A 14,137-nucleotide genomic window follows, 5' to 3' on the forward strand; every position below is an offset into this window, starting at 1 on the left:
TGTCTTTCAGAGGCTGTAGCAGGCTCAGTTTTAGAGCTAGAGAGAAGGTCCTGGTGTCATATGAAACGTACAGTAAGGAATCCATTGGTACCAACCATTAAAGTTTGATGAGGAAAAACTGGCATAGCCGTTTTCAAAGAAGTCCCTTGACCTCTGACCTCAAGACATGTGAATGAAAACGGGTTCTATGGGTACCCACGAGTGTCCCCTTTACAGACATGCCCACTTTATGATAATCACATGCAGTTTTGGGGCAAAAACATGCCATTTTTTGAATGCAGTATAAATGTGTTATTTTCACTTATTCCAAATATGCTGTATTTGAATATTTCTGCATACTGGGGTCCCTAAACAGTCTTGGAATTGCATAATCTGGGTATGACTGGAAATAATAATAAGGGGGTTTCTGAGCAGTTTCCAGAACAGAAGTGAAATCACCGAAAAATGCAATTCTTGCAGAAATCTCCAAATGTCAAAAGTGTTTGAAACAAAATTAGAGCATGGCTTTTTCTATGTTGTTCCTCAAGGTCTTGGTGTCTTAATGTGGTATTTTAAAGGGATTATTGATCATTTTTATAAATTCTCGAGTGTTCAAAAATTGTTAAATTTAGCACCAAATCTTTGTAACAAATGGTATCAACCCAAAAATTGCTGCAACAACTTATGAGACATAATAGAGTATGGAAATGGCCATCATATACTGTACTTCCATCATGATGTTCTAAACCCTTATTTTTTTCTGATTTATGACTAAAACAACTTGACACACAGTACTGAGCTGCACCTCAAATTAATCTTCTGGTCAACAGTATGGTGGGTCTCTAAGGGTTAAAGTATCAAAGGTAAAAGTACTCATTCTGCAGATAAATATTCCCAGTGACAGTGTTTTTCACTGAACAGAAAAGGTACGAACAATTTTAATCTGAAAAGTAACTGGAAACTAAAGCTGTCAGACAAATATAATGTTTAAAAAGTATAATATTTGCCCCCTGGGATGTAGTGCAGTAGAAGTATAAATTTGCATAAAATGGAAATATTCAAGTAAATACCATCTGCATTCATTTTCTTTTTTTTCAAATGGAAACGCCCACTCAGCCGTTAACAAAAAGCAGTGATGTAGGTTACCGAAATGTTTTTAATCATGAAGCTAATCAATAAGGTTATGAATAAAAAAACAAAAACAATAACAGTTTAAGTGTATGCTGTATTTATATACACTTTGCCATCAAACAGCCCTTTCTGAGGAGGAACCGAAGCCGTTATATCGTTATCTTCAAAGCCACCAGACCAGACTCCATTCACAAAAACAGTAATTTTACCTCGCAGAACACAGGAGTTGCTGGTCTACCGCTTCATCGATCGGTTTGTTTGTGTTATTGTGTGACTTTCGGATTCGAAATAATGTGCCATCCACAGAAGTACATTGCTTAGCTTCTGTGCCTGTCTGCTTCTCCAAACTAAGAGCATGCCGACCGCCATCCAAGTATGTAACGTCAATACTTTGACTATATGGATGTACTGTATACATGTATTGTAGCAGCGTCATCCTGCAGAAACCTATGTCAGGTCACATGAGAAAAGGTTTTTAGAAGGGCTTGGACAATAACAGTTTTTACTCCAACGTATATATACTTTGACCAAAATTTGAATGTTTGGATTTGAATACAAAAGGAACACTGGGAAGTTACAGAATTATATAAAATCACAAAAAGGACCCGCACTTTAAGTACAGTACTTGAGTAAATGTATTTAGTTATTCCACCACTTACAGTACTGTATGTAGATTATTTAGTGTTAAATCAAACATTAGTAGGATATCAGGCAGTGCACTGTACATATTACTCTATTATTACTATATGTTATGTTGGCAAAATATATAAAACTGCATCACTGTTCATCATTGGTTTAATCTAGTTCTGCTTTTAGTATCAACAAAGCACTTATTATTCACATACAACTGGTGTTCATATGTTTCTATCACATACAAATGGTTTAAAGAACAAAATGATGATCCACTCCTCTGGAAGCCACAAGTGTGCCTTTGGGCAGCCATCCAACCCAATCTACCCGCACCCTCCCACCCACCTCACATCACCCTTCTCACACTGCCAGACCCTGAATGAATGTTGCATTCATCCAGATGACCATGTTTTTTTGCTTTGCACTCTCGAATGTTAATAAACTGGGAAGGCTGCTGGATGCACCTACACACTCACCACATTAACACGGACAAAGCGGCCGGTGCCAAGCGAGCAAGACAAACGGCCGCAGTAAATTCACAGCTCGACCTTCGGCGGTCTTGGATGGCAACAGATCCGGGGAAACAAATGTATTTTTCATGGAAGGCATGTTAGAGCACGAGGAGAACAAACCAGTACGGAAAATTAATGCTCATCAAGTATTGATTCTCTTGTCTGGAGGGTAACTGATATTAGATTTAAAAAGACCACTCTCCAAAAACAAATAACAACGGGGCTTTTTTTAGACGGAGCAGAGGAAAGTGTGCGATGCTGCTGCACTTGGTGTATTTAATGCTCCTCTGTAATGCTTTAACTTAAAGCACTGTGCATCTTTCAAACAGTGGAGCGGCCAGTTCACATGATAATGAATGCTTTAATCTAAAATTCAGATGCTGTGCACATGAACAAAGCACCGAAAGGTCAGAAAGTTATTCTGCAGAGATTCATCCACTTCCTACTAAACATACCATACGTATACAGATTTTCCAAGGACTCGCACATTAGCTCTGGGCAACATTTGACATCCTTGAACTATTTTGCTGAGGAGTCGCAATTATCTATTCGTCAGTCAAAACACTTGTGCAACTTATCTCTTTTTTTAGTGCACTCAATCACCAAATTGCAGCCAGTGTAATTACAAAAACTGTTTCCTTGCATAGAGCCCTTAGACACGGATGTATGCATTTTATGAGAGGAGATTTGAGAGCCCCTGTAAGAGGGAAGGTTTCACTATCTTGCACATGCACAGTTCAGCGAGGATTAACAACAGCTGTGAAGTGTGAACTCGACAGAGGATCAGGCCTGTGACTCGCAGCTACAGCATGATCTTCCTAATAATCAGGTCACTCTGCTGGACTGCTGGCGACTTTCGGTCGACCCAACAGGGAACCCAGGTGTCGGAGATGAGAGACGGTCGCTCAGGGCGCCGTGTGTAGTGCTGAATGTGAATTATGGAGAGGTGTTTCAATATTTAAACCTGTTTCTTGAGATTTAGCATTTCAATCCGAGCGATTCTGCAAGTTTTCTGTCAGGCGTTTGTTGACCTATAAAAGATTCAGGTGGTTTATGATTCTCTCTCTTGCTTGCAGGGCTTTTTCTCAGGCACCCGTTTACACATAAATGTATTAGTCAGGTCCCTAAAGATCTAAAAGAATGTTTGCTCTGCGTCATACCTATTGTTGAAGGACACACTGATCACACACTGTCTGTGACTTCATTTATATTTTAAAGCATTTGTTATTCACTTGCACCTAAAAGGGAATATTCAGAGACGATAAACAGGAAGAGGTCTTCATCATTTCATGTTTCCCTTGGTTCTTTGTTAAAGCTACAATGTGTAACAACTGGCGGCATCTAGCAGTGAGGTTGCAGATGGCAGCCTCTCCCGTGTGCCAAGCGTATAGGAGAACTACGGTGACCAACGTGAAAACGCGAATGGCCTTTATCTAGAGCCAGTTGTTGTAAGAGTAGCATAGCTCATTTGGAGTACGTGCGAAGTGAGTGGTGATGCAAGAGATAGAGAGCGGCGGCGAAGGTGCGTCAGCGAACAAGTGAGATTGTGGAACAGAAAACCGAGTTAGTTTAGCTCTGAAAAATATCAAGTGAATGTACAGTAATGCTGCAGCTCCTCAAGACCAACAGTTTTCCCGTGTCTTGTCTTGTGAGTGAGTAACGTTATCGACTCTGGCCCAAGCAGGATAAGTTAACACAGTGTTTGGTTTGTCCGTTCTGGGCTACTGTAGAAACATGGCAGCCGGCTACGTGAAGAGAGGACCCGCTCCATGTGTAGATATAAACGGCTCATTCTAAGGTAACGAAAACACAACGATTCTTATTTTCAGGTGATTATACATGAAAGAAAACATACTTATTAAAATGATATTCCATTTATACCAATAGATCCTCCTAATTGTTACACACTGGTACTTTAAAAGGGAATATACAGTATAAAAAGAGGATAAACAGGAAGAGGTCTTGATCATTTAATTTTTCCCTTGGTTCTTTGTTAAAGCTGTTTCACCTTGTTGTCAGCTCCACCCCTGCAGTTGGTCAAATCCGCTCCACAAACACCTGTCACTCATTTTGATGAGCTGTCTACCTTGATACAGCATCTAGCCCAAGGTTGAGGAAACTGCTATCAAAAATAACCACCTCAGGCATTAATGAAACAGATGGTGAGTGCAGGCAAATGTTACGAGAAACAGCAGTGATTTCTTACCTCTGTCCATTATTGTTACTATAACCTCCCCGTGCTACAGGCCCACAAGCCAGCCCATGGCAAATTGATCTCTGCCCAACATGTCCTTGGTTTCATTGAAGATTCAGCCAAACAGATGATATATTTAGCTGAGCTAGTACTTCAGTGGTTTGCTTGTGATATACTGTGTGTGATCTAGTAGAGCTTCAATCGCAGGTGTTTGTTTATGATGTCGTTGCAGCACATACTTGATTACATTTGTAATACTGTTTTTGTATTGGCGAGGGCCGTGCTATTTTTATTGTAATGAGGCAAATCTGGCATTGTAATTTTTCCACAGCATGCCTCTGGCATGACAGTGGCTACAGCCAGACAATTATGACTGAGCAGTCATTGTTAGTTGGGGGTGCTTCTCAGCTGGGTCCTGAAAGATTAAATGGAGCTTCACAGAGGAAGTGGGATATCCCTTACAATGAATAGTGGAGCATCCTGGGTAAAAGAACTCATACTGTGTTGTGTAATAGTGTAGGGCTGCAACTAACAATTATTTTCATTGTTGATTACTTTCTTTGTTTGGACTATAAAATATCAGAAAATTATGAAAAATGTTGTTCAGTGTTTCCCAAAGCCCCAGATGACGTCCTCAAATGTCTTGCTTTGTCCACAACTCAAAGATATTCAGTTTACTGTCATAGAGGAGTAAAGAAACCAGAAAATATTCACATTTAAGAAGCTGAAATCAGAGAATTTTGACCTTTTTTTCTTAAAAAATTACTCAAACAGATGAATCGATTATCAAAATAGTTGTCGATTAATCTAATAGTTGACAACTAATTGATTCATATTAATTGATGCTCTACAATAGTTATTATTTGGTTAAAATGTCTGTTAATGTGCTCAGTTAAACTGCTTAGCAGTGTTTAGTCATTGAGCATCTGGCCAAGAAAGGGTTAACGTTTTAGTCACATCAGATGTCAATCCCTTGTGGATCTTGAATGTTTGAGTCAGCATGTCTGTTAAGGAGAAGCTAGAGATGATTAACATGATAAACAGTTCCATCATACAGAGAATGCTGAGCATTAAAATACTGCAAATATGTTATATTCCCTTAAGACTTTATTTTTAGATTAAAATGTTCTTTATTTGTATTTGACAGGCTGTAGAAAAATCTACGTCCACATTATCTGTAAACCGAGCTGATGTCCATGCATGAATATTACCAGTGGCACCTTATATTAAGCATCTGAACTATTCCTTTGAGACTGAAGGAAAACCCAATTACACATGTTAACGCACTGATTGAATCTCCATTAAATAAACATGCTGTCATTTAAAAGCGTCAGCAAATATTTTGCTGACAGATGTTTGTCATTCCAGATGCTTGGTCCATACCCCTGTGAGCATATTGTGCACTGAAATTTCATTGATGTAAACCTTTTTTAGACAAACATGTATAGTAATGGGCCAAAAGATACGAAAGAGCAACACATATGTCTTAACCTTATGTCCTACATTTTCATTGAAGACATTTTGACATTTCACAGTAGGAAAAGCACAGGTGTAAATATCACTTGACGGACCCAGAAGTTGTAATTAATCGGTTTGGCCCCTATGTCAAATTGGCTTCAATTGGCTTTCCTGGGGGCTTGGTCTACATAGGATGAGTTAAAAAAATAAGCTTTGGCTCGTGTTAACGTGCGAATAGCGTGAGTGTAGACAGCGAGATTTATTGAAATAGATAACGTATGTGTTTCGTCAGATGCACATGAAAAAATGTGGGTGACACACGATGTTGACGATGACGATGTTTACATGCAAAATGCAAAATATTCCGTTCTTTGAGATAATTCTGAAAAAGACAGTATTCCTACTAATCGGTTAACATTGCTAATGAAAATTAATATTCCACTAATATTCCCTTACATGCAGCCGTGCATACTCTGATTAAAGGAACTGGTGGTCGACCGTGCGAACACAGCCTCCCTCTTTCATTCCTTCAACCACCTTCTTAAAAAGATCTGTTTTGCGATAGTTGTGCTTATCCAAAAAACCTGTTGATATCCAAGTCTTTCATAATGTCATGAAGTGTGTTTCTCCTTCCAACCAGAAATGTGGGCTTTTCTTTTGAGCATGCTTCTCTGTAAACTGTCGGCTAGCTGTTTTGTGTACAACGCACAAAGCTGGCCGTAAACAGGCAAGAGGGTCGTAGGGTCATGTGCCGCAAACTGTCGTAAAACCCCAATTGAGACACATATTACGAATGTGCTGTATACATGTCCAAAGAATACTAGAACCCGAATAATATCGGCATATCTCAAATGTCTTAATCGGAAAATGCTCAATTCGGAAGAAGGTCTAATTCAGAATATCCAAACATAATATTGTCATATTCTGAATAATAGTGGAATATTAATGTGCATGTAAACGTAGTTACTTTCTGTGTGGGCAGAAAATTAGTGAACGGTCAGTTACACCTGTGCTTTTCATGTTATAACATGTTAAAAAGTCTGCAGTGAATAAGAGCCTATAGCCACCCACTGTGCAGCTCTATGCAGCTTTTAGACATTTTATTTTTTTGGCCCATATGTAGACTTTATGGTTGAGTCTCAGGGCTCTAATGAAACCCTACAAGCTGTTTTAACAAAGCAGCTGAAGCAAACTGCCAGCTGGTTAAGAAAGTCCACCATTTAAAGAGCCTGATATTTCTCTCATGAGCTGTTGAAGACCAAAACAGATCTAAAAGGTCAGTGAATATTGGACTGAAACTCAACCTCCATGCCCTTAATTTCCACTGCACTATATAAACTATGAAAAAAACATTTCTGATTTTTAAGACGCCTGCAGGATTTTTTTTTTTTTTACAAAGAAAGGCTTGGTAAGCCACATGAAAATAAGGAATTAGAGGAAATGAGGAGAATCAATAGAGAAGTAATTCAGACGGTTTGAGCCTGGTGCTTCTGTTTAACTGATCATTTAAAAAAAAATATCCATTTTCAAACTCTCACCAGGCAAGTCCTCCCCAGCAATTAATCCACAATTATATAGTGATTCCTCTTCGACCCAGGAGCTGGTGATTTGTAGAGGGGATTTAAGAAATAATAGAGCAAATGGGTGTTTTGTTGAATTTTGTTAAAACCCTGTGTGTAGAGCATTTAAATATTTCATTCTCAAATTAATTTTAATAGCATGTAATGGCTGTAATACAACAAGACAGTGAGAATTGGCTTGCGGTTTGTGCACCGCATGTGTTTACTGCCTTTGTCTCGGGGTAGGATTTTGGTGTGAAATGTTTAGGATTAAAGCACAAAGACAGAGAACCTCATCCAAAGCAACAACAGGACTGACTCACTCACCGTTTTCGCAGTGAGAAAACAGACAGGTCCAGATGTTCTACAGCCCTACAGCTGCTGCTTATTAATAATCAGGACAACCAACATCACTCAAGAGTATTGTCCAAAAGTGGTTAGCTGTCTTTTTGTATCCTGCCTGCTTGCCAAGGTTTTGTTAGCATTATCCAAACTTAGATCATCTGAAATTAATTAACTTTTTTTTCACATATCAGCTCTGTAAATAACAGGTCATGTGCCCTCATTTGAGAGAAAAATCTATTTCCCCAAAAATAAATTAATATTTGATATTTTTGATTCAGTGATTGCACCTCCTATCTGTGTATTAACAAATGTTGTTGGATCATTATCTACGTAGGCGGGGAACTTGCTAATTAGATAGTCAGCTGTAGAGCATTAAATAAGGCAAACATTTACCTGCAAATGTTGATTATGGCTCCTTATTCTCCGTCTAGCCTCGGCTTTTAAGCTATACAGTTACAATCACAAGTTAGTTTTCTTTGCCTCTGTGCTCCAACATGCCCACTCAGAGGCTGGAGAGAAAAGGTGCATATCTGAAATAACAATACATTGAAGTATCACCTTGACAGGTTGACAGCAAAAAAAAAGTAAGACTAACTGTGATTTCAGTATGAATGTATTTAACTGCAAACTTAACAAAACAGTCTCTTACTAAACTAACTGAAATATTTTTCATCCTGAAAGATTACTGAGCTACTGCGTTTGTAAAGCCCGGAGACACTGCATCGCTCTCTCTGTTTGACGAATGAACTGACTGACCTTGGCTTCTGATGAATGCTGTCATGTGAAAAACTTGATTATTAATGTTACATAACTTTATTACTGCAGTATCACACCTTTTCCTTTTGCATTTTCTCTAGTCTGTGACACTACCAGTTAGGGACTTAGGTCAACAGTTATCAAGCTTCAGATTCGACTATTTGTGTCAGTGCATGTGGGGTAATCAATCACTGTCAGTCTCAATTTAGCAATTTGGTCCAACTGAGACATATTGTAAAAATCGTTTTTCTTTCAAATATGATAAACAAAATTCATTAACAGAAAGAGAAAAGACATTCAAAAAGGTAAGCAATCCCTACTAAGTGAATCCCAATACATTCATTCATCAACATGATCTCATCTTTACTCAGCATATTTTGCAGACACAGAAGGTTCTCACACGTGGTTAACGTTGTGAAACGTGGTGGTTAGGTTTAGGCAACAAAACCACTTGGTTAGGTTTAGAAAAAACATCATGGTTTGGCGTAAAATAAGTCTCATGACTCATGACGTAGCGTCACTTGACATAAAAATCACTCAACTTTTGGTTTCACATCACAGGAGACGAACGCCAGCCCCCTGAGTAAAAGTCCTGTGTTTGTTTGACCCGTCCACCAGTCCTCCCTCCCGCCCTCAGCGGACTTTCTCGCTCTTAATACCACGTCCGTTGCTCTGAGCGTCTAATAATGATGTGGATGGGTTTTCATTGGAGTTAATTGAAAACCCAGTGTGGTATCGAGCTCAACCGTCCTGGGAGTGAGACCAGATTGCATCCATCCATTAATTCTTTTTCCTGAATTTTAAAAAGACTATGATGCAGAAAAGAATATAACATAACGGTGGTTATATTTTTATTGTATTCTATTTCTTTATTGCAAAGTGTTTATCTATGAATGTAAATCCTTAACAAAACCCAACAGGAAGTTAAATAATAAGTAAATAAATTATTAATAACAGCATTTTCCTGTTGTCGTTTTCTTTGTTCAACAGAACTTTCTTATTTTTTCCAATGAAAAGAAACTGAAGAACATAATGAAAACACTTCACAACGGGAATGCGAACCACTTACAGCAGCAGAGATGTTAATGAAGTAACACTTGAAGCTGACTTTATTCAATAACTAGAATAAAGCACATAGAATAGAATGCCCTTATCGTCGTTGTATCGTTCAAAACCATACAACGAAAACAGGAGGGCTTCTCCTGTAAGGTACATAGCCTATACTTGACAGCAAAGTTGTTTACACTAGTGGAAACATCTGTAAACTTTAAACAGATGCAGAGGACGAGGCCTTTTGATGACGTAGACAGTTTTTGTCCCTCGTTAAAGAGATGAGGCGGCTGCTGATCATTAGAGCAAATTTATGAATGCAAAGTGAAAAGTCAAAGGTGTATCAGCTGTTTGTAAATGGCCATAGTTATTACTGCCAGACTGCCAGGGTGGTATAGATAAAGTGGCCTCTGGAGAGAGCCTGGACGGCTTGTGGAGAGATAGGGGAAGACGGAGCAGCTTGCAGCTCAGTGAAGGATGTGGGGGAGGAGAGAGGACGGGGGTCGGGTTAGTTCACAGCAAGCAGACCAAAGAACTGATATAGATGGAAGCAGTGAGCTTTACTGTGGCCACCGGGAGGGCGGGAACATAAGGAGGATGAGTCACAAGCTCACAGTACAGGAATGACCCCTCTCGGAGAGATGTCTCTTGGGAAATTGTTTAGCCGAGATAGCGAGGGGGCAGGAGACATTTGCCCGCCGTCACCGAACCCGCCTCTCTATCGATGGCCATGTAGTGACATTCTCTAACCTTCTTTGTATCTGTGGACACAACGGGGATTGTTTATAAGCTTATTAAACCGTAAATTCTGATACAATGTTGGACAATGAGTAGGAGGCATATATTAAGCTGCCAAGTTGCCAAGCTGATAAAATAGTGGAGATAACGGGAGGCAATCATGCACCTCATGCTTTGATGAGCAATATATTCCCAGCTCACAGCAGGCTGTGTAGCTGAAGTCTAAACATATGGTATAATGTTGACTTTTCTCAGTTCACTTCCAGCTTTGACACCAACACGACCTTGTAGGATTTTAATCGTTCCATTTGAACCCGTGCTCGGGTAACCTAATTAGTCTACAGTGAAGTAGGAAATCAAGATGAAGCGGGGTGGATGAAGGGTGGGGCATGGAGAGAGTAATGTCATACAGATAAGGTCAGAGAGCAGAACCTCAGAGCTGATCTGTAAAGAGGAAGAGAGAGATGAGCACTGAAAATAAATGAGGAGATTTTATGCAGATGATTTCTGAATTTCCATTAACGACCTTTCTCTGTTTAAGTTTGCCATTCTAGCAGAGAGATGTTTTTTGGTTAATCATGGATTTATAAGGTGAGAGGTAACACTTACACGCTCATCTTCAGCTCGTAGGTTTAAAGGAATAGTTCAACATTTTGGGAGATACGCTTTCTGGTTGAGAGTAATATGAAAAGATTGATATCCCTCTCATATCTGTCGAAGTCTAGCTAAGCTTAACATAAAGGTTGGAAACAGCTAGCCTTGCTCTGTCCAATGATAAGAAAATCTGCCTACCAGCACCTCTAAAGGTCACTAATTAACATGTATATTGTTGTCTAATTCGTACATAAAAACGACATGTAAAAGTGACAATTTATCGTTCATGTGCCAGACTATTTCTTGGCTATGTCCAGTAGCCAGGTAACCAGCAGTTTTTACACTTAATATATGCATAGATAGCTTCAAGTTTAGCATAAAGACATGTAGTATATGAGAGTGGTAGCAATCCTCTCACCTAACTCTCTGCCAGAAAGCAAAGGATGACTTCCAAAATGTTGAACTATTTCTTTAAATTTGTAATAAACAAGTCCAGCTGCTGAATCAGTAAGAATGGAACGATGTATTTATAGACACATCTGCATACAATAAACGTAAGATTCATAATCATCCAACCTGTTCTCATTCCCAACTCGTCACATACAGACGCTTGGTCACTTAAGTTTAGGCAACAAAACTACTTGTTTAGGTTTAGGAAAAGATCACGGTTTGGGTTAAAATAAGTGAGGTTGTTACATAACTTAAGCAATGTACTGTATGTAAGTTAGATACGTTTCACATGGGACACAAACAGCAGTGTCCTCTGTGAAAGTCCTGCGTTTGCTTGACCCATCCATCCATCCACCTAGAGTTTGTTTATTCCCGGTTTTGCCAGTCTGATCCAGTGTACGACGAGCTTCAAGGAGGAATCAAGGAGCTTTGATTTTATGCCAACCGGCTGAACCGGCATTTGTCATTATGACATGTTCTGGCAAATTAAAAAGAAGCCAATGACAGCAACCTTTGCCGATGGCGTCACGGTGCTAAATCCAGCCTGTATTGCATGAGTGATAAGCAATATGACAACGTGATTAACATAATATTATGTTTTTTTTTATGAAAGGACTAACTGAGCCAATAGTGTGACAGGCCACGCACATCTCAGACACTGGCTGAAGGCATCCGGCCTGACCTCCAGACGCAAGCCAGCAGTGGCTCTGTTTACATTGGAGTTAGGCTGCATTCACACCAAATCAGGTGTTGTGGCGAAAACGTCAGTAGTGCGTTTAACATATGGCGGTGGGGAAGCAGGGGGCGCCGAAAAAAATGCATTTGAAAGCCCGGTGCGTCTCATACATACGCCAAACATTTGCCTTATGCTTGAGAGGCGTGACAAAGTGTTGGTATTTGACGACCTGGAAACAAGCCCGTCTGAAATATCTTGTGCGTGTCATTTTGCTGTACACATGCAGCTACCTGACACTGTAAGTAAAATCTATTAAGCCTTACACTGTCACTCAAGGGTGACACAGAATTACTTGGGAAACATATAGTGGCCTCAAGAAAAGAGGCCTTTTGCACTAATAAGATTAAGCAGAGAAAAGTCCCCAGCAGCAGCCTCAGTTCAGCTGCCAGCAGGTACTTCATGCCAACCATGCAGCACATAAGGTAATAAGCCACCATGACACTAAGCCTGCATTAAAAAAGGGTTGGCTGCAACGTTTCAGATACGAGGAATGAGCCTCGATGTGACAGATCATTGTCCAGATTGAGACTCATGTCAAATATAATTTTTCAGTCCATGTCAAAGGCCAGAATAGTTTGGATAAACTACTGAATAATTATGTTGGCAGAAGAGATGCAATGCTATGTTTGGATGTAAACGTTGGAGCTAACGAGGGGAACTTATTTCCCGCATGGTGCAGCATGCTCAGCTAGTGATTATGTGTGTGAAGCGAGCTCCGAGTGATCTCAATATGGTATCTGGTAAATAACGGCTTTTTTCACAGCTGTGTAACGCGGAAGGGAGGCTTTGTTGTTGCAGTGATGACAGCCTCAGTAAGCAACGCTGGCACGAAAACAAGCGTGTATTACTGTTGGGAATTTCAATGGGAGGTTGAGCTCTTTTTGTGTCAATATTGCTACCCTATAGATGACCTATTTCTCTGCATGGTGCCATCCTTGATCATGCAACATGTTTTAAGTGACGAAATCAGGATTCAACATTCAAGAACGGCAGAATGGGTTGACTTGCTTTAAACAGTTCACATAAAATAAAATGGCACCATGAGAAACTCAGATACAGATAAGAATAATACCAAAAAGTGATTACAGAAGCCAAATCTACAGCTTGAAAAGATGAATACTGTAATATGTGATTTCCATTTTAGATCCAGACGAGTTCTCTCATTAAAAAACTGTGTTGCACTTTTTATACTTCACAGTGAGAGCACAGTGATTAAAGTATAATAATTATACTGTTATAAATAAGCCTACATTGTAAAGTAATTACAGATTAAATGCTGTGCAAATGTTACAAATGCAAATTAACAATTTTGTAGCCGATACTTGATGATGATTGTGACTGTAATGGTCCGTTTTATGTGCAAGAGTCAAGAAAGTTCTTCACTCAGTACGACTCCTAAAACTACGCTTTTAAAAAATTCAACGGGCGAGATTAGTCATGATGAATTCAGTCTGAAAATCTCTGGCCAGACGTGTTCTCTCCTGGACTCCAGAAGCTGTTGTGAAATAAGTGTTTTGGCATCCAAAAACACATCTCCCAATTTGAATAGAATAAAAAATAATTGAAAATCTAATCTTGTGTTCTTTGGCGATGTAAAAATGGAATTAATGGGACGTGTGCTCTATGCCAAATTGCAATTTAATGAGTTGAGTCACCCTGACTGTTTTGTGTGTACAAGTCATTATCACTGACAGTGATGTGCTTGTTAAATACTACAGTATTGTCTCATGCAGTGTCCTGATTCTTTAAAGTGTGACCGAAGTCTCTCGCTTAATAATTCATCTGCATCCTGGTTTAGTATGAAGAACTTATTGAACAATCTGAATAAATAGGCGTCTGTCTGTGTTAATATTAGGGGTATAAAAAATATCGAAACCCATGAGTATTGCGATATGATGTTTTGCGATACTGTATTGATTCTCCAAAACGCTGTATCGATTTTTTAATCAACATCTTAACTGGCATCCTATGAAACTAGAAAAACCTAAGGAATCCATTGTTACCA

Source organism: Sebastes umbrosus, chromosome 10 (genome assembly GCF_015220745.1).
Source record: "Sebastes umbrosus isolate fSebUmb1 chromosome 10, fSebUmb1.pri, whole genome shotgun sequence".
Lineage (NCBI taxonomy): Eukaryota > Metazoa > Chordata > Actinopteri > Perciformes > Sebastidae > Sebastes > Sebastes umbrosus.